General features: G+C 35.6%; 1 protein-coding gene across 2 annotated transcripts in view; it reads right to left on the bottom strand.

Moving 5' to 3' along the window:
• LOC135835815 (mucin-2-like) overlaps positions 1-26,571 on the bottom strand; it is a 151,018-nt gene that overhangs the window by 80,738 nt on the left and 43,709 nt on the right. Inside the window, exon 1 of one of the 2 annotated variants that reach the window (XM_065350248.1) lies at positions 18,796-18,949. The exons of the other annotated variant lie outside the window; for it this stretch is intronic. The gene's annotated coding sequence lies outside the window, so the exon portion shown is untranslated. Of the gene's footprint in view, positions 1-18,795; positions 18,950-26,571 lie in introns of those variants that run through there. 2 annotated transcript variants of the gene reach the window in all.

Genomic DNA, 26,571 nt, shown 5'->3' with positions numbered 1-26,571 from the left:
GTCATGAATTTTTTCAATTACTCAAATCCGAATCATTCAGTTGCAAATTTGAGTTGAAAAATATTCCACAATATAAAAATGTCTTATCACAATTTTGCACAGTTCCCCCTTTTCAGCATTTACGCAAAAATCCGCCAGATGTCAGCCACTTAGTGTGAATTCGCGAATTGAGAGTATGAAGAGCTTTTGGTCGTGTATTCTTTTTTCATTTTTCGCACCTTGATGAGCAGATGGAGCCATGTTCGTTCGATGAAATTCAGGGACTGGTTTCAAAAATCACCAATATCAAAATTACCAAAAATTTTAAAAAGTCACCCTGTCATCAATTTTGTTAAATTTTAAAAATACGCATTCTAAATGAATTTTTTCAAAAATCCTCCGTAGTCGACGTTTTTACAGGGGAAACTCCAAAAAATGAGAAAGAAAAACTTTTTATGATCTCTGACTCAATTTGGTGTACAACTTACAGCCACAAAATCTCATTTTCCCATCCATCAAATTTGACCAGACAAGAAATCGACAATACAGTAATTGAAAGAATTCCATCTTCGATCGGCGTTATTAAAAAAATTATATTACAGAAAATGAAAACTACGCTTTTGCGAGTCCTTTACTTTCAAAATCCTTTCTTTTCCGGCATTTTGGTGTGATCCTACTACGCGAGACATTTTCAACCAATAAATTCACGTGTCAACGTACCGAAGCATTAATATTTTACTTCTGCGGTCCCACCAAACCAATTTACTTTAATTACTCCACACTCGTCGTAAGTCGCTGAAGGCGCGGGCGAAAAGGATCTTCAAGGTTTCGACGGCGGCGCCGCGCTAGGCGGTGAAGGTGAAAACTCGCGTACACATTTTCACGGTACATTTGTGCCGGATAAAATGGATCATCGCTTTTGTTTAAAGATCAAAAACTTTGCGCCAAAGATGTAGGTATCTAGCCCTCTGGGGAAATGAAAACGAAATATACGGTTTTTCCGAACGTTTTCCATTTTTTATATTATTCGCTTATGGTACATCGTTTTTGTGCATGTGGGTGTTTTTCACTTCTATATTTCCCTTTCTCTGGTGTTTTTTTTTTCATCGAGCGAGTTTTTTTGACATCTCCATCACGAGAAAACGAAGAATTCAACCATAGTACACAGTACACACATAGTTGTAGGTAAGGTATTTTTTTTCTCGATGAAGAATAAAAAATCTCGCTCGTAGTTTTAACTTTGCTGTGCTAGTGAAATTATGAATAAGTTAAGGTGTTTGATATTCATATACAGGGGCGCCTGAGTATGAAGTATGAACATATAAAGACTCGACAGTGTGTTGTAAAAGAACATTGTGGTCGTTCCTACGCTACCTACACCTTTGAAAATAGTATATCGCGTGAACTTTGCTACCGAGGTAAATGACACGTGGTGTAAGCAATTACAATAATTTTTGGTCGTAATTTTTCGTACTTCTTTTATTCTCGTATTACCTACGTGCCCATTTGCATTGGAATACAACAGTTCTCAACTTCCTATCCTGTATGCAATGCAACGACGACATACGTTTTCCGTATATCTAATCCCTATATTACCTTTACGTACCTATATATTGTAGTTGACTTATACTCGTGGACATGAAAAAGCCACAAATTAAACGAAGACTAGACGCGGAACGACTTGATGAATGAGCCAGGTTAGTTATGTGAGAAGTGAGATGGAGACTAGGCCGCGATGTCATCATCGCCAGTCGTCTCTACCACCTCTTGGTCAGTTTCCATCCATGACTGAGGTCAGGTTTTTTCCATTCTGTCTCTTACTTCCTCCTTCTTTGTCTTTCTTTGCAACACTCTAATAAAGGTAAGGTGGCATTTTTTTTTTCATTATATTTGTACGTCATGCGTTCGTCGGTATGTCTAAAAAAAATGCTCTATATCGCAGGCATTAAAATACATATTAAAACTTACAACCTTTCCCCCTTGTACACGAGCTGGCTTAAACTTATAATCATAACTCAATTATATAGCTGCTCTATGTGTGTGTGTGCAGAGTACACGCTAGATGCACGTATGTAAAAAGGTGGCGGTCGAGCTAGCAAGAGACCATGCTACCCTCGACCTTCGTCATCTGTTCAATTTCGCTTAGGCAAACAATCGAATCGTTTTATCTGGCTTTTTACCATCCCTTTTTAGTCGTTTTTCAACGTGTACGTGGAAGTGCAGTACCTTTTTATCTACATGTATAGGGTTCGGATCAATTAAGAGCGCGGAAAAGCGGTAATCTAATGTACGCATTGTTTTTATACACGAAAGCGAGTAGCCCCAGTGTGAAATCCGAATTTATGATACTTTCAGGTTCGTGTGCAGTCTGCACCCATCTACTAACCTACCATTTGCAAATATTGATGATAAATTTTAATGACCCGATGGGAGAAAAAGGCACTCAGCAAGACACAACATTGAGAAAAATTTTGCACACAGATCACCTCTTGTAAATCTCTTTTTTAATTCCAGGCACAATTTTTTATTTCTCGACTTTTACGAACTTTTCTATAACCTTGAATGAAAATTTTGATGTGGACAACGAAAATGTTTACATCATAATACTGACTCAACTTTATCCAAAAAAAACCACTCTGATGAGAAGTGAACAAAATCCATCATCGGATTATAGGGTTCTTTACTTTTACATAATTGACTCAATTTTTTAATGCTCACTTCATGTATTGTATTTTGATCTGAGAACTGAAGACGTCAATAGGGTGCAGATGTGTTTAATTCATATTGACCTGAGAATTGAAAAAATAAAAGCAGTGTGAATAGAATGTAATCTGTCTTTGAAGGACAAAACTTTTCACTTCATGTTGATCTGACCTGAGGCGACTGAAAAAATCAAGGCAATGGTATAAATGAAATCTGTCTTTACGATTTCAGGAATTATGAGTCAAAATTCTTTAAAAGTGTTTGAGAAAAGTTTTGATAGAAATTTATGATTTTTCTCCAAAATTTTAACCCAATTTGATTTTTTTTAAATCTTGACAATTGTAACCCAATTTTGTGCTCAAAATTCTTCAGAATTGTGCAAAAAAAAGTTCGATAGAAACTTTTGATTTTTCTGTTGTTTGGGCCCATTTTGAGGAGCTGCATTGACCCTTTTTGCACGAACCTTTTTCAAGGGCGGTCGTGTGACCGTAAAATAAAAAAACAATAGGGTAAGTGCAGGTAATATGGGGTACATAGTTCAAACTCTTCCTGAATGGAGAGAAATTGATGAAAAATGAAAATTTTTGCGACATTCGAAAATTCAAACATTTACCCATCTGTGATAAAAATTGTGGCCACTAAAAATCATTTTTACTATTTTTAATTTTTTTTTTTTGAAAAAAAAGTTCAAAATCGACATTTTTGAAAAAGTGCAGGTATATGGGGTACCAATAAAAACTACAATGAAATGACCTTTGAAATGCCAAACAAAAATGTTTTCCAGTTTTTGATTTTTCGAAAAAATTGTTGAAAATTCACCAAAAAATGGCAGATAACATGAAGTATTTGTAAAAATGAAAATAAACGAATAAAACAAACAGGAAAAATTATTTTTATTCATAATTTTTACATTTGTTAGTGTTTTGGTTCAGAATATGTCAAAAATCTGCAAAAAAACAAGGTACCCCATATTAGCATGTGAAAATTTTAACGCCAAAAATGTTCTATTTTTTTTTCAATTCAGAAAAACGACTCACTGAAAAAGTAAAGTATGAAATAGATAGTAAAATCATGGCTCTTTCCGACACTCTACTTGAAATTTCAAAAAAATATGTATTTTTCGCGAAAACGTTCAAAAAACTTGACGTATCTGTTTTGGGGTTGCATGAAAAAGTCACCACCGACGAATAAAAAAGAGTACACGTGACCAATCGCCTCCGGGTCTGATCAGATCATCTTAGAATCATTTAAAAACACTCCTTAAATTTTTTCCTGAATACGAAAAAAGCGGGTACCCCGTATTACTAGCAACCCCATATTATCTGCTTTTACCCTAACCAAAAAAATTAAAAAATTAACCTAGCCATCCAACGAACAAAACACTAAACCGATTTTGTTCCATTTTTGATTTTTCAACATGAATAAAGCAATCAAATTACTGCAAATCAACAAAAAAGTGATGAAATTCCAATAAAATTCAGCAAAAATTGCGTAAATTATCGTTGAAATCGCCTCCAAACGCGAGTAGAAGCATTACAAAAATTGTAAAGTAAATCACCGAAAACTATAGAAATTTAGGCAAAAACTAGATTAAAAATTTGTTCTACAATTTTGAGCTTAAAGTTCTTCAGATAGGTATGTTCAAAAAAAGTTTTGATAGAAACTTTAATTTTTCTGCCGATGGACCCATTTTGATGGGATGCATGACACTTTCAAAGTTTCGAAAATCCCAAAAATCATAATTCGATTTTGAGCTCCAAATTCTTCAAAAATACCCAAAAAAAATTTCGTTGAAATATTTGAGTTTCTGGCAAAATTTCAATCCATTTCGATAGGTCGCAAGGTCAAATCTGTGGAAAAATTATTGATTGGGCTCGAGCCATTTATATTGAGGGGTTTTTAAGCTTCATCTTCTCGGCTTCTCTCCATTGTGCAACTGCGAAAATCCAAAATATATGTCTTTTCACGAAAAGCCAACTAAAGACTATCCATGCTCCCAAATTGCAGTTAAATTTTCAAAAGTTACCCTTCATTTTCAAAATTCAAAATTTCTATAAAAATACTGTCGAATTTTGTAAAACGTGCGAGTCAGCAAAATATGTAAGTATATGTACTTTTAACCATAAAAAATTTGTACTTCTTGAATGATAAATTTCCATAGGCTACGTTTTTGTCCAACCTTTGCTCGGGCAGACTCAGATGTTATTATTCAAACTTTCAAAAAAATTCAACTGACCAATTCAAAACGAAAACATGAACCATCTAATCATCCAAATCTTGGAATGAAATCGTAAAATCGTCTTCTTATTATCAAGTGTTGTGCCGATTTTGTTTTATAACTTTGCATTACCTTTTGACATTAATAATTTGAAACGATATCGCGACTTCATGAGCACAACTTCTGCAGATTTTCACGAAAAACTACGTAATATTTCACGTACAGCATCATCTACTACATTACCCACCCACTCACGGTTAGACATTTCACAACCATTAAAAATATCATCTTAATCTCCCTTCAAACCCTCTATAAATGATACCGCGACGAACAAAATAAGAATAAAAAATATAAAAGAGGGGATGTAGGGATAACACTAATCACTTTTAGTAATACGTATAGTACATAGTACATCATTTATACCATATAGGTCCATAAAACCCCTCATCACCAATCATCGAAGTACATACTTCACAACGCATCGTTCATACAATTACATTACCTCGAAACTTTTTCTATTACAATCAATCATCTATCACTTTACCCCCTTCACCATTCTCCAGCACATGTTTAGGTCGTGTTCTTAATTCAAATTTTAATATCGTGGCGGTCGTCGCTGCAGAACTCAACACGTACTTGCAGCATTTACAAGTATGGTAGAACACACGTCATTACCATCATTCTCGTTAATCTTGTATCATGGATTATACGCAAGTATGTACATTGTTCAAAGTATATTATATTTCGAAGAATTTTTTAAAACTACCTAGACGGACAGTAAAGAGAACAGGTAGAAGGACGATAATGAGAAATATCTGATGCTTTTGTGAGTACCTATACATATTATACCTAACTATCCTTCATTTGTCCAGACACTGCTCAAAATGCCAGGGATAGTCATTCTAGGTTTCTCAAAATTCAATACGGAAATAAAAAAAAAACACCACCCAGTTAAATTTTCGATTAAATGGACGATTCTTATTCGTAGACATGCAATACGTCAGACATCCATCGAATACGCGAAGGGGTTAAACGTGGAAAATAGCTACACGTCGAATAGCGCCTCGTTTAACGACGATATGGGGTGAAAATGCGAAAGCAGGCATGGACTCTTATAAGAAATCCATTTCAAGGGCGACTGGACTGAATTGTTACCTTTCTACGAAACGTATCTGTCGTTTTATTAAGTTAAAGAATCAATCTCACTTTTCAAACACCCTTTTTATTCTCGTACCCAGCATTCTAGCCATGCACTCTTACATCCATACACATACGTCTTGTTCAAACACACATAGGTAGAGCGTGAAAGAAACGCACCATTGTAAAAATCGACCTCTCTATATGCACTCGTCTCTCAGCGTCAGCATTTATCCGATACAGATTCGAATAAAGCGACGAGATCAAAACACATCATGTCGCATTCACGCTGAGCAAAGAAAAAAAATTTAATTACTCTTATCCTATATGTGTGAAGACAGTAGCGTCACACATCTCACCATTTATCTTCGTAACGAACCTCCTCCTCGCCTCCTTCTCGCAGAGCTGATTTTGTCACTTGTTTCCCAAAAGCATTCAATATCAACAAATTATCAACCTCAGCGTTAGAAAATTCACCGCGCATACGATAACGCTAAAAGCTCTCGAGTGAAAAAAAAAGCTGTACGCGTGTTTAATCCTCTGGCGGTATTTCAACTCCTCTCTCGTCTCAGAGAGCCAAAAAAGAGAAAAAAAACAGGAGCTGTATCTAACGAACGCGTAGTGTACCACCATGGTTTTTGTATGTTTTTCGTGCTCGTTCTCGTAATTTAATTGCCCACATCAATCACGGAACCGTTTCGGATTCATTTTTACCCGACAGCGAAAAGCTTTATACGGTTATTTGGCGCAGCAACCCCCTCATTTTATGGAGCGCGCCACCCTTCGCTTTTTGGGTTCATCGATGAATTCGCTAATTGTCGATATCTCTCGCCTCTCGCGTACACCGGAGACCTTTTTCGGGGGATAGAGCTTTCACGTATACAAATTGAATTCAAAGCTCGAACGACGAAAAAAGACTATTTTTATGAAATCTTCCCTTTTTTACAATGATAAAATGTACAAGAAAAGTTCATAACATATTTTCGAAATAATAATACGTATATTTTAGCATTTATAGGTAACTCCTCCACAATAATTTAGTAGGCAATTCCTCGCAATATTGCCCTATATTGTGGTGACTCTATGTTTATCTCAATGTTTATACGTAATACGTATCTATATAGGCACACCATTTTACAAAACTTTCCCTCTTAAACAGATAATAATTACGACATCGATTACCATTGTGTGTGTATAAGGTCCCCTTTTCTATGTATACGTGCAATTTGCAAAGCAACACGATGTTTTCTAAATTGGTAAGAAATGATGGCAAAAGGAGGCACGTTACAAGTGCTCGTTAACGCTCTTTGTACATAGTTAAAACCAACTTAAAATCCAATAAAATAAATAAAAGCTTCCCTACTATACGTAATCCAGCAGCAAGAAGTCGACTCCCACTAGCACGTAACTAATTCTTCCACGATAATTTGTCCAGTAACATAAGCCCTTAATTTTCAGACAAACGTATTAAAACTTTTCATTTTTTAACAATTTTTCGATTTTTTTTTTTTTGGATCCAACAAAAGGCACTTTTCACAAGACGACACTCTACATAAAGTTCAAAAATTGGAAAGGTACAGTTTTCAAAATTATTGTAAATGGAATTTTTAAATGTCCATCTGTTACAACTCTCCGGGGGATTGGGATAGGCTTGTTATCAATTTTCAGGAGTTTACATCTTTTCACTAGTCAATTCATGAAAATTAATTACCATACACCTCAGGCCAACACAACTCTTTTAAAACCTTTTCAAAAAAGATACATCAATGACTCTTTTAACCCTTTCGCTCCTGACACCTGATTTGAGGGATTTCCTAGTAGCCCATGGTTAAAATCTGAAGTGTGAGAGAGTGTGACCAAAATTCTTAAAATAAAACCGGATTTAACAGTCTTTCCAGCTCATTTTTAAAAGGAATCAGACAGAAAGTGAACTAAGAGTTTCTTTGCCCAACCCAGATTCTTTAAATACACCCCCTACCTGCACCGATTACCGTTACCTTATGTCCTTCAATTTTGAAGAAAGTACTAAAAATTACAAAAACTTGGTGCGAATGATTTGCCAATTTTCACTTAAGCGAAATTACCAAGTTCTAATACTTATTTATTCTTGAAGGTCGACCCTTCAAGTACTCCTCTTTCATAGATCAATTTTTTCAACATGGAGGTCAGATTATTCAACTTATATGGGACAGATCACCAAAAACTGAACTAAACCCCTGCAAACTCAAAATCCAGGGATACAAAAACAATATTCAAAGAAACCCTAATGAAAATAAAAACTCAATAGTGACTTTTGAAAAAAAAATCATCTCCTCCAAACAAAAAGCTGAGAAAAACTGATAATTTATTTTCGTTCATTTTTCAAGCTTCTTCAGTTGTTAAAATGCAAACCATAGTACATATTCATCTTCTCTCATTTTTTTTTTAAAAAAAAGAGCCAATCAGCGTTCGGTTTTTATTGAAACTAAATTGGCGATTGAATTTTCCTATCACAACAATCTGTTTCGAAGCTCTTCATTTTAATAATGAAACAACTTCGAGTAGCAGCGCCACCTCGAGTCCGTGTAAAAGCCTCCTTATATCATTCACGCGAATAGCGCTGGCGGAGGAAGCAATAAAAGTTCCTTCACGACTAACAAACGGTTAATTAATCTTTTCATTGTGTTGGCACGAACATCGCGTACTGAGATAAAGAAAGAGAAAGAGCAGGGAGAAAGATAAAGAGGAAAAGAGACGACTAATGAGTGGAATTATTTTTTTCAATTTAATGTTCTGGTATAATTCAAGTAACGCGAAGCACTCGATTCTGCATTAAATATGTATGCTGTTAGGTTGGTGTTTCTTTTTCGTCGTTTTCGTCTTCTAATGAATTTTCCACAGGAAAAGTCGAGTTAACGCATTAAAATTTCGAAAAAAGAAATGATAGGTAAACCAGTTTTCCATCTTGAATACTTGTTCGATTGGTATGATAAAAAACCAAGCATTGTTAGGGCTCAAAATGGCAAAAAAAAACAGCCGAAAAACACATGTAGAAGGGTCCAAAAAGAAGTAGTTATCAAAAAAAAAATTTCTGAAAATGAAGTCAGCATTTTCAATAGAACTTGGACATGTTTATGGAAAGATTTCTATAGCGGTAAGTCCTCCCCTTTTCCCCATCGATTTGCGAAAATGAAAAAACCCATGCAGAAATACAAACTATAGGTAGATGCCAGTGCCCAGCTTCATTTGTCGGATATTTTGGTGCAATTTTCTTGAAATAGAAAGGATGGACTTGATGTCTTTTCAGCAGTCTTCTCTCATGATGATAAAATTTCACTGAGAAGAAAAACATACTTAATCTTAAACCAAAGTAAAAAATATTTCAGATCCAGTGACCTGTATCACGAGAGCATCTTCGTTGAGCTGAAATTTTCCAAACAGATTCGAGATCGAGATCTTAAATTTGCTAAAAAGTTCACAGTGAAAAATACTGCATCAATTATTATTTTCACGATCCACATGCAATAAAATATAAATCACATATCATTCAAATTTTCCATCAATTTCTTCATCATCCCAAACTACTCGACCAAATTCAGTCCATCTCTTCTCACTGTCCCTTCACCGAGATCATTTTTCAATCACGCCATTACAATATTGAAAAAAGAGAATAAAATCATATACGAAATTGGATAACCGCATATAAAACTATCACCGCAAAGATCACAGAAAGAAGAAGGGACCGTATAGTACGGGGACGGATGATAGAGCACAGTACAGATAATGCGAGCTGCGAATTATAAAACTGCATCGAATAAACGAACACATTACCGAAACCACAACCGTAGCATCGTAAGTACGTATTTGTACGCATAAAGACGCCGGCGGTGACGATGGCGAACCCTTCGAAACGCCAACACTGCAATGATAAAACGAGAAAGAAAGCGGGAAAGCCGGAAAACATCATCTATTTTTCGCCTTTGTAAAAATAACACCGCACTGCGCCGCATCTATCAAAGAAACCCAGGAAGTTTACAAGATCGATTATATGAAAGAAATAATACACCAATTAAGCTGAAAAAAAGAAATTCCACCAAGGGGAAGTACACTAAACTAAAATCGACGACATGAAAACCACGACAGAAAATCTTTACCATAATGGCGAGGGGAAAAAAAGAGGAATATACCAATATTTCGACCTTATATAATTCAATGTCCAACGTTACAGCATGAAAAATCATTTCAATACAATGTTTTTCCAAGAAACCCAAACCAATATTATAGCTCCATTTTATTGAAAACTTGACCCCGAAAAGTTTCCAAAATTAGGTAATTACCGAAGCATTGCCATTTTACCCGAACACCTCGAGAGATGCTGCGTTCAACATCGAGATTCAAATCGCATCCGAGCAATAATTGAATATTCCAAACAGCCCACACTTCTTCTCACGACTCCTAGATCTAATTTAAAATTACGATCGCGTTTACGAGACACCTGAGACAGAGAAATTTCACACCATCATCGGAGATATACTTTCACGCACACATCATATCGCACTATCCAGTTGCTGAAATCTCTTACGCAGATAATCCTTTGAAGTAATCGCAACAAAACGTGCATTCGCTATCCCAAGGCATATTCTGACCACTTGTAATACATTAGCTACTTTTAGGCTATCTTCAATTTTCGACACAAAACACCGACCTGCCTTATAATCTGCCATGCAACGTGACCGAAACTCTAAATAAACAAAAAACTATCGAACGAAACCCTCTAAAACATTTCACGTTTCCGCTGCCCATCGTATTTTCCCCGATATACCTCGTCTTTGCATGTTCTTCTCCGCTGCCAACATCATCGCCACCACCACCACCACCCTTCTAATAATTCCACCTTTTTTTCTCTCTCTTCATTCTTTCCTTCAATCCATTATAGTTGCCCTGAGAACGATGCGGTGTTGTGGCGCGTTTCCAAATGGCAAAATAATTATACTACACACACACACGTTGTATTCGTCATTCGAATCTCGTATGTACAGTTTCCAATTGCGATTACAATTAGGACAATGAAAGGGAAAAAAAGAGCGAACAAACGAGCGAAAAAAAATACACAGATATCCGATGATAACATCATCCTCGTATATGGAACTGGTTCTTTAAAGCATTAATCAACGTCAACTGAGAGATTTTTCCATTCCACGGCTGCGGCGACACATTTTCTACTACTAGAGCAGAGAAGGAATAAACCAAAAGGGAGAATAAACATCGCAATGACTTGGAAGAAGAAAGGGGAAGCTAGCGCCATCGTACACGTACACCCTTTTATTTTGTATCTCTGTATCCCCACGACCCACCCCGTTTACGATTTTTTAATTACCGAAATATTTACACAGGTTGACAAAACAACAGCAGTCCAGGTGATTTATCGTAGATGAGGAATGTGAGCAAATATTTTCAAATAACGATGTTTTCAATCTTGTCACCGAAGAAAACAGAACTAACCTAACCTAACCTTATGTATAACCGAGGATTTGTTTGCAGCTCCCACCAACTAGCAAGTGGCACTAGCTCATCAAATGTTCAAGGTGGGAACTAAAATTTAACCCCATCCTCCCATCATTAAAACATATTCATTTTTCTTACGTCAGTCAGTGTTTCAGAGTTTCCATTTCATTAAAAATTCCATCTACTCCCTTGTAGTTGGTCTTCAGATTTTCTTGAATATCGATAAAACTCGATGGAATTACATCCTAATAATCCTGCACTCAGAAAATAGGGAAATTCTCGCGATCCTGTCACCACCCTCCCACACACTTGACCATATCGTAGTCGTGTGGCATAAGCGAGCAAACTATTACTATGACATAGGCTGCACATCACACTTTTTTTTTATCTTTTCACGTGTTAATACTCGTCTGTACTGTATACGTATTTCTGTACTGTATACGTATTTCCAAATGAAAGAAAAGGTGTGTTACCGCACATGGAACCGGTTTATTGATGGTGCGGCGTTAAAAAATATGTATTTTTAACAACATCCCGATATACGTACACACGAAAGGCGCAGCTGCTGCAACAACATCAGCAGAAGCCAAGTACATAGTCGAATGTGGATGTAGGTACACCGTACACAGTGAGGAGTTTTTTCCTCGAGTTTTTTCTTTCTTCGTTGTTTTTTTTTCCTTCAATGCTTCATTCGCGACTTACGCACAAACGACATGGTAACCCGACCAATCGGAAATTGAAAAGGTGTTTCTCGGAACCGGTTTGCAGTCTTGTGTGTATAAGAGCAAATGTAGGTATTGATAGATGAGGTACAGTAGCCAGTGCTACATGGAATAAATACATACAATCATCGATACTGTTACAGTGTGTCGTCTATCACGCGTCTCGTACGCGGTAGTAGCAAAACAGACGCGACATGGTGTATCCGCCAGCCAGCGGGATCATAAAGTATATATATACGAAGACCGAAAACCGATTCGATACGCTGACAGTCACCAAGGCCTGTGATGTGATTGTGTTGACGGAGCTTTCTATAGTCTTTGATATAGCCTATACCTATACAAGACTGTTATTTTTAGTTGGATAATTAATCCTACATCCTGAATAGAGAAGAATTTCTGCTATCAGAAGATTTCATCAATCCATTCACCATGTTGATATGATCTCAACTTCCTCAAGGGTTTCACAAATATTACAAAAAGTTTTATTGCCCATTAGAATACGAGTATGTCTTTCGACGATGAATTGAGATTTTTAGAGCTCATAGACTGAAGTATGTACCTACATTGTACATATTAGGAATATCATCAAGAGGTAAACCCAAAACTCATTGAAATGAAACAGTAATCAACTCACAAGTCGCATCTCATTTACTAATAGGGGAATCATCCTCATCATCACAAACAGGAATCTATACACCTATAAAAGTTCCCAAAATACACCACCAGTAAAAACTTCAGGGGCTAAAATTCATTATTCGATTTCGGGAAAATTTTTAAAAAATATTCAAATTCGGCTCATTTTTGGACAATTCTTAGCTCCCTCCCCACACCACGATCATTTTTTCAACCTTTTTGGTGTCAGCCAATCACCTTCGAACAAATTTCAAAGCTATCACGAATACCGAGCGAAGCTAGGGCAAAAGCTCTCCAAAATTTAATCAAATTCTAGAAATAACACAAAAGTATTATTATTGATGTCAGAATAAAATTAGTCCAATCGAAGCAAAGGAGACAATCATCTAATCGAAAACTTGCAAATGTAATGTTTCTCATATGAGAAGTCGATTTTGCAAATTCAAGCGGTAATTTTCTCATAATTTTAGAAAAGAAACCCATTGACTTGAGCGAAGCGAGGACAAAAGCTCTTGATTACTCATGATTCAAAAAACCATCCAAGATCGTTTTTGATGCGAAAAGTTCATTCTTTCAATTCTGGCATTTTTCAAATTGGAACAGTAATTTTTTAGAAATTTAAATTCTGGAACAGAAGAGAAAATTGACAGGAACAAAGCGAAGCAGAAGCTTTGGAAAATGTGGGATCCGGAAAGTATAGGGTTATAGAACGACGTTTGTACAATACGAGAAAAATCAAGTTTTTTGGCTATCTTCGATATTTTTGAAAGTTGAGTCAAAAACTTTATTTTTGAAGTACCCACAGTAATCCAAAAGAAAAAACGAAAGAAATGATGTCTGACAACAAATAATGAAATCCAAGCGTTGAACATTAAAAAAAATGCTCTAGACGTATTTAAAGTTGAAATCATATTTTCCAAATTTTCACTACGTATACTTAAAAACACTTTCATCAATACTTCGTCCCCTTTTACTATACCTGTTAGATACCTTAATTGATGATGGTTTCAAACAATTCTGGAACCTCCAGTAAATTTTAAGATTCCCCAATTTTCGAAAAAAAAAACAAAAAAAAAACACTGTAAGTACCCATAGTAAGAATGAAGAGATTGAAAACTGGGTACCAACTGAATTAAAGTTTTTTTCAATCACTTGTTCGCAGACCGTGAATTTCTTATCTATTTTTTTTTTTTTTTTTTTTTTACAAATAATTGCTACAGAAGATTTTGGATTCAAACCAATAAAAATATGCAGGTTTTGAAAATTATGCCAAAATTGATCAAAGCGTCACAAAGATGATAAGTTCAAGTTTACGGGAACACAATTTTATTTTGAGCCTAATTTGCAACATTTTTTCGAAAACTAGGTAAAAAAAAATACTAAAATCCATTGGAAGCTTTAGAATAGGTCTCAAAATCATTACAAATCGATTCGGGAATTCAACAAATTGAATAAACACCAAATTGTAATAATTGTTTACTTACAAGCAATGAATTTTTCATAAACCAGATTTCAGCTCTTCGTGTAAATTTGATCAAATTTTGATTTTATTCATGAGAAAAGGACCTTTGAAATTTTAAAAATTCGTCAAAAATCAAAAACTTTTTGTCAACTTGTTCGCAAACAATGAATTTTTCAAAACCAAATTTCAGATTTTCGTGTCAATTTGATCAAATTTTGATTTTTTTCTTTCACGAGAAAAAAACCTTCGAAATTTCAATTCAAAATTCGTCACAAATCGAAAAATAGATTTCAGGGTGAAATATTTTGAGGTCCTCGTTCGATTCCCCTATGTGAGCTCACAGGTTCCACATCACCAACGAAAAACGAATTTTCAAAAAAATGTCCCAGATCATTACTGAAACGTTCATTAGATATTGCTTCTACGTACAAATTGGTTGACTTTGATTCGTCAAGTGTTGGTTTCGAAGGATGTAAATGAGGGCAGGGACGAAGCGAAGGGGGGCTAGGGGGCAGCCTGCCCCCCCCGTGTTCCGCGAAAGTTGGAAAAAGTTGGGAAATTGTGAGAAATACAAGAAAGTTGGGAAAATACAGATTAGTTTTGGAGTTTCCAAATATTACAATTTTTTACAATCATCAAAGTTAAAAACTTTCCCAACTTTTGAGCCAAACGCGTTTCTAAATCTACACTGAAAGAAATGAATAGCAAAACGATGCAATGAGCACCGCAAAACGCGGTAATTTTGGTATAGGAATTGAATATAGAAATCAATCCATCTCAGTTCGGGAATGGTTACCACTCTTGATGCACTTATTACATTACTAATGTAATGAGTGAATCAAGAGTGGTAACCATTCCCGAACTGAGATGGATTGATTTCTATATTCAATTCCTATACCAAAATTACCGCGTTTTGCGGTACTCATTGCCATTCATTTCTTTCAGTGTATGATTTTCCCAACTAAAATTCACATTTTTTCCAAAAATTGTTGCCCTCGCTTTGCTCGGGCCATTCAAAATGCTCCTTTTAAAAAATTTTAAGAATATGAAAATTAAACAGAAAAATTCCAGAAATACTCAATTACTCATAATATTCAAAGCTTATAAAAAATGCAAATTTTTCATTTCTTTCGGAACAGAACCATCTAGAGTGTTCAGCACGTTAAAATTCTGATTATAGTAGGCAAAGTTACAATTTTTTGGCTACAAAATGTCGTGATACAATCCCCTCACTACTTTTAACTTGAATACCCTCTTTTTTCATCCAAATTGGGAATTTTCAGTCAAATTGGTTGAGAATCTTGGGATCTTTGCCCCCCTCCCCCCCAGCAAAACCACTTCGCTACGTCCCTGCATGAGGGGTTAATTTTAAAAAGCACCATTGTCAGACAAAACTTGACATTTGCTGAGATAATTTTTTCACCGAAAAAAAAAATCAGAATAAATTATAGTTTATTGCAGTGTCTACATTCAATTTGTAGTGTGTATGTATGTGATGTGTAAGTAGATTAGATACTATTCAAATCGTATGTAATTGTTCTCAAAACATGATTTTGAGCTTTCACTGATCTGATGAAAATGTTTTCGTCAATTCATCTATGTATATACATTCACAAAATTCCTCATTCAATCAATATAATTTTCATAAATTCAATCACTGTAATTTTGATTGAATCCCTGATTGAATCAATAAAAATAACTCAGTGATTCAGTGATTTCCCAGTAGGTACATCAACAAAGAAATATTGACTGATTCATCGCATTGACTTGATTTCACGTGTAACATCAACGAAACAGTGAAAAATACAAGAATACTTTCAAAACATATCCACATACTTACCCAGAGTAGGTACATACATGGGAAACTACGATACACATTGAGAAAACATTCAACTTCGCGAAAATCCAGCCTTTACTTCTATTCTCGTATTCGTTCGCTTTTTCAACTCGAAAAGTGGAAAAAGAACTACGAAATGGGATTAATTTGGGCGTGTCAGTTTCAATGTGAAGTGACGAGAACAGTGCGGAAACGTGCGGTTATGTCTAATGCGGTTGCCAGAGGCGTAAGTTATACGTTCAAAGTTTTCAAGAACATAAAGAAGATTTCAAGTCAGTCGAATGCGGCAACAGTGCAACACAGCGAAAACAGAGTTGAAGCTTTTGAAAAATACACGACGATGAAGTAAAAGTAGCATACTATACAGTAGTATAAGTACACCCAATGTACTAAAAAGTATATTTAATAGCAGCTCGTATTTATTATTACGTTTTCCCCCTTGTTTTTGTTTTTCACGCCGGTTTGTCGAGAACAATATTTAATCGAAAACTAAAGAATGGTTTTCAATTCTTCTTTCTGTGGTCTTTTGCCTTCTTACCATATACATCAGTTTTGTATGTGTGTGTATGTGTAAAACCATGCGATGAAAACAGCACATAAAGAAAATAAAGAAACCCAGCATATGGAAAAGGAAGAGAGGTGAAAGATGAGGAAAACAGGGTCTCTAAATGAAACATGAAATAATGAAGTGGGCGGAAAGGTTGAGCGACGAGGGAAACACGCAGCACGCATATACTATACGCTATACAGAAAGAAGAAAAAATACGGACACAGCGGTTGGTATAGTCTTCATTTTTCGTATATACTACGTATAATATGTTGACGATACATTGAGCTTGAGCCGCGATTACGAGCAGGGAAGAAAGAAAACAAACGCATATTATAATCCCAAACTGAACTCTAAAGAAAGAAAGAGAAAGAATGACTATAGCGAAGGGGTACAACAAACGAGAGTAGCACAGTTTTTCAGCTACTTCCCTCCTGTCTGGATCATTATCGTACCCTTTTAGCCCGACTCCAAATGGTCGTCATCGGTGGCGACAATGTGACGTTATTCCGGCGAGCAATCAGATCAGGGGCTGAGGCGGCTTCTGTGTTCTATCAGAATTGAAATCGTCATCAGTAATGCCTGTCAGCAACAAAGGTGGCGACGATGATCGATGTGTGAGCGTATTTATAGGAGATGTAATACTATATAACACCATGATGATTAAGGAATGTGCAAAGTCGAGATAACTGTGGGCAAGATTTGAACAATTGTAATTTCGAACTTTGGCGAGGAAAAGTTTACGAAATAAGTGAGTATAATCAATCGATAAGATGTGGATGGGTAATTGGGTAAAGGATAAGGGATGGATAGTATAGATGCTGTTTATCACAATATAAAGTGAGATTTTTTCGAGAATGATGAAACGAATTAAATTTCCCGACTTACACGTACTTATTCCCGCATAGAGAGGCAAAGGATGGATAAATATTTTCTTGGGAACTCTTGAGCGAAAATTCTTACTCACCTGAAACAAAGAAAAACACAATGAATTAGATAAATGAAATTAACCATCTCACCGTTTGATTAGTCATTAAAGTAGTTCCATTTATTAGAATTGTAACTGCATTATGTAATTTTCAACATAAAGTAGCAGATGAGTCATAGGCTATAAATGACAATAACAGATAGGTATGTCGATTTATCTCTCACGTGCCAAAATTGACAAATCGGAAAATGAGTATAGCATTACGAGTTCAAGTACAAAATCTAAAATATCAACTTCAATAGCCAAATCGCCAATCGGTCGTCCTAAAATTTGTGGATTCGTTTTCTCCTATTCCTATTCAACTACCAGTCTTCTAAATTAACTTCAGCCCATAAGCTAATCATGTGGCACGAAGTTTTCAGAAACACTGAAATGCTTTCCTCGCTCGAAATTTCAAAAAATAGGCAACGCTGACAGTTATTTCTTTTTCGAATTTTAGAAGATTTTCTAATCAACCAACTTTCAGCATTAATCCCCACTAAAATTATGATGAATTTTACTCGTACATACAAAATTTTTCTTAAAATGATCGCCAGAATTTTCATTTTTAGCTATACCTCATCAGATTATGAAATCCATTTTTGATTTCCCATCACTTCGCTATTCTTCCAGGAACCTTATCTATTATGTACAAGTTCAATTATCACTTCATTTTCACAGAATGATATACCATCAACACGAATATAATGATTCATGAGTGATAATTGGAACTCCCACATACCTAATAAATTTGAAAATACACCACACACGAACAACCATACTATTCACAATAACACATTTCTCGTATCATGAAGAGCATCGCTAACTGTAACATTTCACCAACTCGTTCAAGCAAATCACAAAGATGGCAAAAAAACTCCCAAAAAAATTACGAGCTTCTCTTTCCCATCATACGCTAATCAGTCTTAATTCTTAACACGAGCTTTGAACAGTCAGTTAGTCGTGTCTGGTAGTGTACTTCACGGTTATCTCACGCTGAGACTTTTAAATGCGAAATAACACAGACATTTGGCTTACTGCCCACTTACATAATTCATTAACACGTACTCATTGAGGAAAATCTCTCGTGTGAGCACAATCTTTACCTTTAGGTATACTCGAATGTTCATATACGAGTCTCCAAAGACCGAAAGATACTCGTCAAATTTCACCATAAAACCACACGAATTTGTCAATCATTGCGAACGCGTCAACGAAACAATAATATTAACGTCGAATTAATACACTGGGTGTAGATGTAGGTTAGAAAACACGTCATTTCATTCCATTTTTATCGTCTGTACTGCGAATATGTGTTTACTTTTTGAAACACAGTCACACACTGCGCTCCTTTTGCGTTGTTTTTTGAAACGCAGGCTTCAAGAAACATCCTACGTAGATACTAGGCATAGAAAAATTTGTGATTCAAAATTTTACACTCGGAATTGCATTTGAAAAATATCCGGATTAACAGGACTCGGTTTTCTCCAATTTTGGGTCAAAATGTGAGAATATGTTGGAGCTTTTCATGAACTCCTCTTTCAAATATTTGACGAGAAGTGCGAATGAGTTCTTTACTTATGATGCGAATTGAGCAAAATTTTGGAACCAGTATTTTTGAATGTACCCTCAGTTTATAAATTTCAACCCCAATCATTATTTACAACAAATTTTCAGTGAAAAAACTCGGGACTTTTGAGCTAAATATACATTATAAGGTTCTATACTTTACACTTAAGCATCACTATTTTTGATTTTCAGCGCCCCTTTGTGTAATGCAGAAACTTCGTCACGACTTGCAACTCTGGCCACACTTGTGGGATCAATCGGAGTTCCAGACTTGAAGACTCGTAAAATATGGTTTCTGAACTTTTTTCTTCAGAAAATATAACTGTTCACTGAGTATGTAAAATTAAATTTCACGATCTACAATTTTGTTCCTCATCACTTCTTTCACAGAACTTTCATTTGCACAGAAATAGTCGAACCAGAATATGTATATGGGTTATGAAATTCCATCAGATCTCGAAATTTATATAGATCTTCAAATTTCTCACATAATTTCGTACTAACCAGACATAATCATCCTCCACTGGAACGTTTCCTGTCTTGCCTCAGCAAGCACTCGTATTTCTCTCCTTTTCTTCGACTCTGATACAAATCGAAGCATTTCGTAGTCGTACACATCGTTTCAGTACCTAACTACTAATAATTAACAACGCGTCGAAAAACGATCAGGCGCACGTCCGATTTCAATCACAACCACTCGACCAACACGAGTCACGTTTTTGTGCAAGTAAAAAATCTAGCACGTTAAGAGATACTCGTAAACAAAAAAAAAAAAAAATCTTGGAAAAAAAGAAGAAAAAACACACTAGAATAGCACAGCACATCAATACGTAACGATATTCTTTTTCTGCGTTAAAAACTTGGGTTCTCTATAGTATGTGCGCGTCTCAAAGGAACACTCGCCTGTTCCCATTACGAGAAGATAACGATTTAACTGTCACTTTATAACGCCGCCGCGCGCCCAACGGTCAACTTCTTAATGAGTTCCACAATACAATACGATTCTTCTTATACATATACGATCACTACTGCATGTTCAAAATGGCTCCATGATCCTTACCGTACGCTTTCTCCAGTACACACAAGACACAAAACCCCCTTATTTAGCCGGATTGAGGACTGCAGAGAGCAGAGGATCGCGGAGAATCGTGCCAACGCGCGCCACACCACCGCCGTATACTTTTAACGAGTAACTTGTCGCACGTACATATATGTATAGCCAACGCTTTTCTCTTTTTTCTTCGCCCCCTCTTCGCGCACCCTTGGGATAATACCGAGTGTACATTGTGTATTGCATCGCGACTTGTATAGGGAAAAGAGGATAAAAACTTGTTCCTTTTCTGGTGATACCCTATGGTGGATAGAATATAAATACCCGGAGCACTTTCCAGCAATCCTATTCTAAATTCCATTCTGACCACCGAAATCAAAAATCGAATTATTTCTGCCCAAGTTTGCCCTGAGAGCTTGTAATCGAATTTCGATTTGAAGTCGAGAAAGATTTCATTGAAGATGTGAACATTGCAAACAAATAGGCGAAAATTGACCGAAAAAATGGAACAGGTGAACAATTTACGAAAATCCGATACATACCAACTCGTAATTTGAGTACGTATTTTGATCATCTATTTCCTAACTATAGATTTGAGGAAAAAAATCCAAAATGTAATGAAATACTCGTTATTTTGTGCTTCAGATCACTCATGATTGTTTTCTTTCCAGGTGCAATCATTGGTGGAAAATGTCTTCGAGGGCTTCAAATATGATTGCATTTGAAAATATCTGATAAGAGTTCACCAAAATTGATTAGTTTAGTGACGAGTGATCTAATGATCTGACCGAATTTGTTACCTTTGCTTTCAGAGTTTTCGAAGAAAACCGGTTGCTATTTTTCAACTTGTGAGAATTTTTTAGGGACTTGTTGTACCAAATCAAACTTATAAGGCTAGGAAGTGAGAGGGCATTTTTTCATTCTCAATAGAATTTTTTTAACCTCTCTCGCACAAATCGATGAGGAAAGGCTTATGAAAAAAGAAAAAAATGAATTCAATATTTTATTAGTTTGGGTATATCTCTCCAATAAAAGTCAATGGGGGGGGGGTGGTTTATAGGCCCTAAAGTGACCAGCAACATTTTAGCTGCCATAGTTAATTTTTCGGCGATGGGCGAATTTCCGAATCATACAAAATCCTCATCAATCATCAGGCTCATCCCTTATCAGGAATGACTATTTTTGGCAATAAAATTTTTATCCCCAATCTAATGCAGGGTGTCTACCGGAATTTTCTGGCCGAAAATCACTACCTTTCAAAAAAAAAAAAAAAAAAACACTGTCTTCCAAAATATTTTTAATCCCCCCCCCCCCACCTCAAGAACGATTTTTCATTTTTTTTTTCAACTTTGTAATTTCTTACATTGGAATTCAATGATTTTATAACCATTGCAACATTTATTCAAGTTGTTACAATTTCTCATGAGTGCATGTTAAAAATGAGCGAACCCGAAAAATTAACAAATCAACTACTTCGAGAATAAAATTCTTTCAAGTATGAAAGATGAAGGATTTTTTAAAATTTTTAGCAGTGATTTTTCAGGGTGTCTAGTCCAACAAAATTTCAAAATGAAAAAGCAGGACTTCAGCAGGACATTTTTCAAACACTTGGGATTTTTCAAGAGGGGGAGAGGGCGGATGAGGCAAAATTTTACATTATATTTTTTCGCTTTTTCAATGTCTTCGAACATCCCAAAATTTTTTTCAAGCTAGCTAGCGTCGAGAATATTATTTTGTCATTTCAATTTTTGATTTTTTTTCACCTTTAAGGTTCTTGTTACTGTAACAAAATTGGGCGAATAAAGAACTTTTTTCAAAATGAAACATGTTTAAAAAATTGATGGAAAATTTGAACAACATTTGAAAAAAATGTACCAATTTTTCGAAAAAGCTATCGAATAATAGTATTTTGAGGGATATAAAAACGTTGTTTTCTTAGGCAATGAATGAAGAAGTTCATTATTTTTGCTTCAAAATTTTGAAACTTGAGTGATTACTTTTTTTTAAAATTCAAACTCGAAAAAAAAGCAAACGAGCCTGAGTGAAACGAGGCCAAGAAAGCTTTCAAAAATTCATGTTTCAATTAAGAAGTTGAAAAAAAAACTTTGTTATGGAGGTAATGGATTATTTTTCTTATTGAAACTTCAAACATTTCTTGAATTTGAACGATAAGTTTTTTATATCGAAAAATAGGAGCAAATAGCTCGAGCGAAGCGAGGGCAAAAGTTTTCAAAAATATGTAATTCCAGTTCTAAAAAAATCAAAAAATGTGCCATTTTCTACAAAATTATTCTTGTGTGGAAAATCGGATTTTCCGTTTTTTTTTCATTTTTCACTACCTTTTCAAGCAAAATTGCTGAAAATCACTACTTTTTCACTACTTTCACTACTTTCACTACCTGGTAGACAACCTGTAATGTTATCCTCTCATTTCAAGCTATTCTTGCAAGATGAATCGCGTATGCAATCACTGATCATTCTCAGTGTTGTTTTTATGAATGAATCTACATTATACTTAAATGATGGAGGGAGGGTGTGGGTACAAAATTCAATTTATTGATTTTTTTCTCGATGTTTTTACGTAAAATTTTTAGCACTGTGCCACTTACCCTCCACCTCTTACCCAAAAATCACTTTAATATTTATTTTTAAAAATACGAGCCTGTGATCCAAACATCAATTTTTCAAATAAGTACGAAAGAGAACGTCTTTCTATCGAAGCGAAGCAGGGGCAAAATGTTTCGCAAGAAATTGAGAAAAATCAGTCTGAAACGTTTAATTAAATTACTTACCTACTAGATACCTAATTATATATTATTCACTTTTTTGAATGACATTTTTTTTTTATTATTCCTATTTTCGAGTAAGGAAAACTGTTTTCCTGACTACTACGAAAGGCCAAAATTTCATTACAGAGAGATAACCTGCAAGAGCACCTTCAAAATTCCTTGTCAGGTACCAAAAATTTTCAGCTAGGTTAATGTAAGCAGTTTTACAAAATCTAAAAAAGCAATCAGTATTTCTATAGTTCTGGGTGTGTACTTGTGAAACACAAATATTCTTACAGAAAGTTTGGGGCCAACTTTTTCGAAATCGGAACCAGACATATGGCGCAAATAGTCCCTCTGAAAGTATTCCTGAGAAATATGGAAAAGATTCAAAGTGTGCAGTGATAAAATTAAAAACAATTCTGGCCAATTAGACTAAAAAAAAGGAGCCGGGATAAATCAAAATATAGCTGCAATCCCACAGCCGCATCCACACTCCGCTGGCTTAAAATATCGAGTGCTTCAATCAATTTCCCAACAGCAGCAAAGTTGAAACAGAGTGTGAAGAAAAAAACACATAAGCTACGAGTACCTAGATGAAGTGTTTCGAAGGTTAGATTCAGCAAAGAAGACGCCCATTTACCGAACACCGAAGCGAACACGACGTCTAATATGCCCGCAGTATCACTCTATGCGCGGTGATGGCAAAAAATCAAAAGAAAATTGGTCACGCAGCGCCGCGCCGCACTATTTGAGCAACATATATCGTTACGAATGTATCTATGTGTGCGAGTTTTTTTGAGATAGAAAAAAGTTGAAATCTCGTATCGTCGAAAGTGTGTATAGTTATTATGTAAATAGTACGTGGATTATTACAAGCGGCTATATAAAATCAATTACAATGTTTTTAATTGGCCAGAACCAGTTTGTAGCTGCGCGATGCGATGCGATATATAAACAGGGTGTTTTATTTATAGTCGATAACGATCAAGTATAAATAGACTGTACGAATGTGTATATAGAAAGAAACGACCGCCAATGTTGAATTTATATAGAAACTGATGTAACATCAGCATTTTTCGGTCGCTTTTCCGCACACCTTTCATTATTCTCGTATATGTACCTACAACTGTACTGTAGGTAATGAGGATGTTTGCAATAAGAGATGATGATAAACAATACACCTGCAATGCTGCATTAGGTGAATATATTTCACTTGAGACAGAGCACAAGACGAATGCAATGAAAATATAAGAGAGCGAGGGGAGGAGGACGGTGTACCTAATGAGCTCGTCAATGTGCAAACGGGTGTTTGATGCTAGCTGGAATAATACACGTATATGAAAAGCACGTGTGTGTTAATGTATGGGTATAACCTTGCACCATAGAGTGACTGATAATGCTGGATTGCTGGAGCTCATGCTGTCCCAATGTTACTTGTAGCGGATGCGTATTGGTTGTGATGAATTTTTCCCATAAGGTGACGACGGGTGCGGTTTGATTCAATTTTACATCCGTTCGGTTGGCCCAATTATTCAGGAATTGGAAAGAGATGCATGTACAGAGGAAATACGTACGAGAGATTTGCGTTTTTACATACAACAGAATTTTATCAATATAATTCGCATGGTATGTATTATCGACCAATAAGTAAAAAACTGTCACCCCCTCACCAAAACTTCAATCTCACATGCAGAAGGTACAGAACTGAACATGGGAACTCAAACTTATTACACTTCCTAGTTCCTATAACATACAAACAATGTGACTTAAGCAACACTAGTGCACAATGCACACCTCCATACATGTGCACACGATAAAAAAGGAAAGAAAATACTGCCACAAACGTGTATACTAAATTATCGTGTAACGATCATTACGATCATACGTTTGTTTATTTTTCGACACTTCCACTCTTCACATCTCGCTATCAACCTCCCTTTCTCTTCTGTTTACTCGCCGCGTTCATCAACTCTACAATACAACCCGACACACATCGAGCGATGGCGTTCGTGCATATAAATTTTCCCAATTACCAGACGTTTAAATAGCCGATTATGTTTCGACAACGACGTCGATGTAATTAAAGGACGATTACTTTACGAGTATAACATATCAGTTTATTTCGTGCCTCAGCTCTTTGTTTACCTCCTCGGCTTCTCAGCTCTTCAGAATCCTCCAGCAACTTCCTTTCCTTTACTGCGTAGTATTTTTTTAAATAGAAAACAAAACATTAAACTACGTTTAAAAAAGTTCAATACAATATAATTTGAAATCATTTTTCATCTCAGCACTGAAATTATCAAATAATTTGAAAATTTCTTCCCTATAATTTTTTACGAGTTGGAATGGGAAAAAGTTCTCACCCTCGCCATGCAGTTTTCGCATATTTCGCTACTCTGTTTTGGGGGTGAATTTTGACAACAGATCGAATTTTAATTTGAAACCGAAAACTCTCTCTCGTTTTCCGAATACACCATTTTCATAACGAGAAACTCTGCTGTTGTGACGTTTTCTCGTTAGGGGTATATTACTCGACTACAGAAACCGAGGAAGAAATGTTTAATTTGGCTAATTAATAGTCGCTTGTTTTTCCAACTCAAACTTATAGTATTTGATCGGTCAATTTGCTTGGAAATTTTCGTAACATCTGTCCCTTTCTTCTTTTTACTTTTACATTAATAATGAAATTAATTTGAAAAGCTACAGCAATAGCAATATGATCTTTTTTAATAGACAGTATACACAGACGTATGGGAAACATAGTAGATGAGATGCATTCCGAAGTGCCAAAAATATAAATTACAACTCTCTATAGTCCCAAGGCGTTAGCGAACGTTTTACCAACACTTAATTATATAGATTTTAGAACTACCTGTAGGTATACTTGCTTCTTTCCTACATGGTGTAATTATGTGCGCAGTGTGTAAAGATGCATTATTCTCGAAGGTACGTATTTGTGTATCATAGATTTCACGCATGTATCATTACAGCAACTAAGTATAGATACCTATATAATGACTAAACGATGAGACATATAGGTTTGGAAGATGGGTGGAAAAATCTCGTTTCATTCTCTCACATCTTAAATGATGAACTGATCAACAGAATTTTGAAACTGGAGTGATTGAAAGTCGATTTGAGGAGTAGTAAAACTCATTAAATTATAATAGACCATTTTCTGATAATGAAAAACTGAGCCATTAACAATATTGATCAGAAGACTCACAACGATGAGCACTGATTTTTAGTGAAAACTCAACTAAAATTGACATTCAATTCAACTGATTCAACTCCCAAAACCGCGCCGAAAAATTTACATAAATGACCAAATTCTCTTTCAATGTAGGCGAATGAATAAAATTCACCCTGCAATAATCGTCTCTCTTCCCTTTTTCATTTTCTCACAGAAAATTTACCCAAGCCTGAAATTTGCTAAATGCAATTAAACTATTGAGCAGTTGCAGGAACAGAATACTTATCTAGGATCTACC

This window comes from Planococcus citri, chromosome 2, assembly GCF_950023065.1.
Source record: "Planococcus citri chromosome 2, ihPlaCitr1.1, whole genome shotgun sequence".
NCBI lineage: Eukaryota > Metazoa > Arthropoda > Insecta > Hemiptera > Pseudococcidae > Planococcus > Planococcus citri.
The sequence above is the reverse complement of the archived record's forward strand: the minus strand, read 5'-3'. Positions and strand labels throughout refer to the sequence as shown.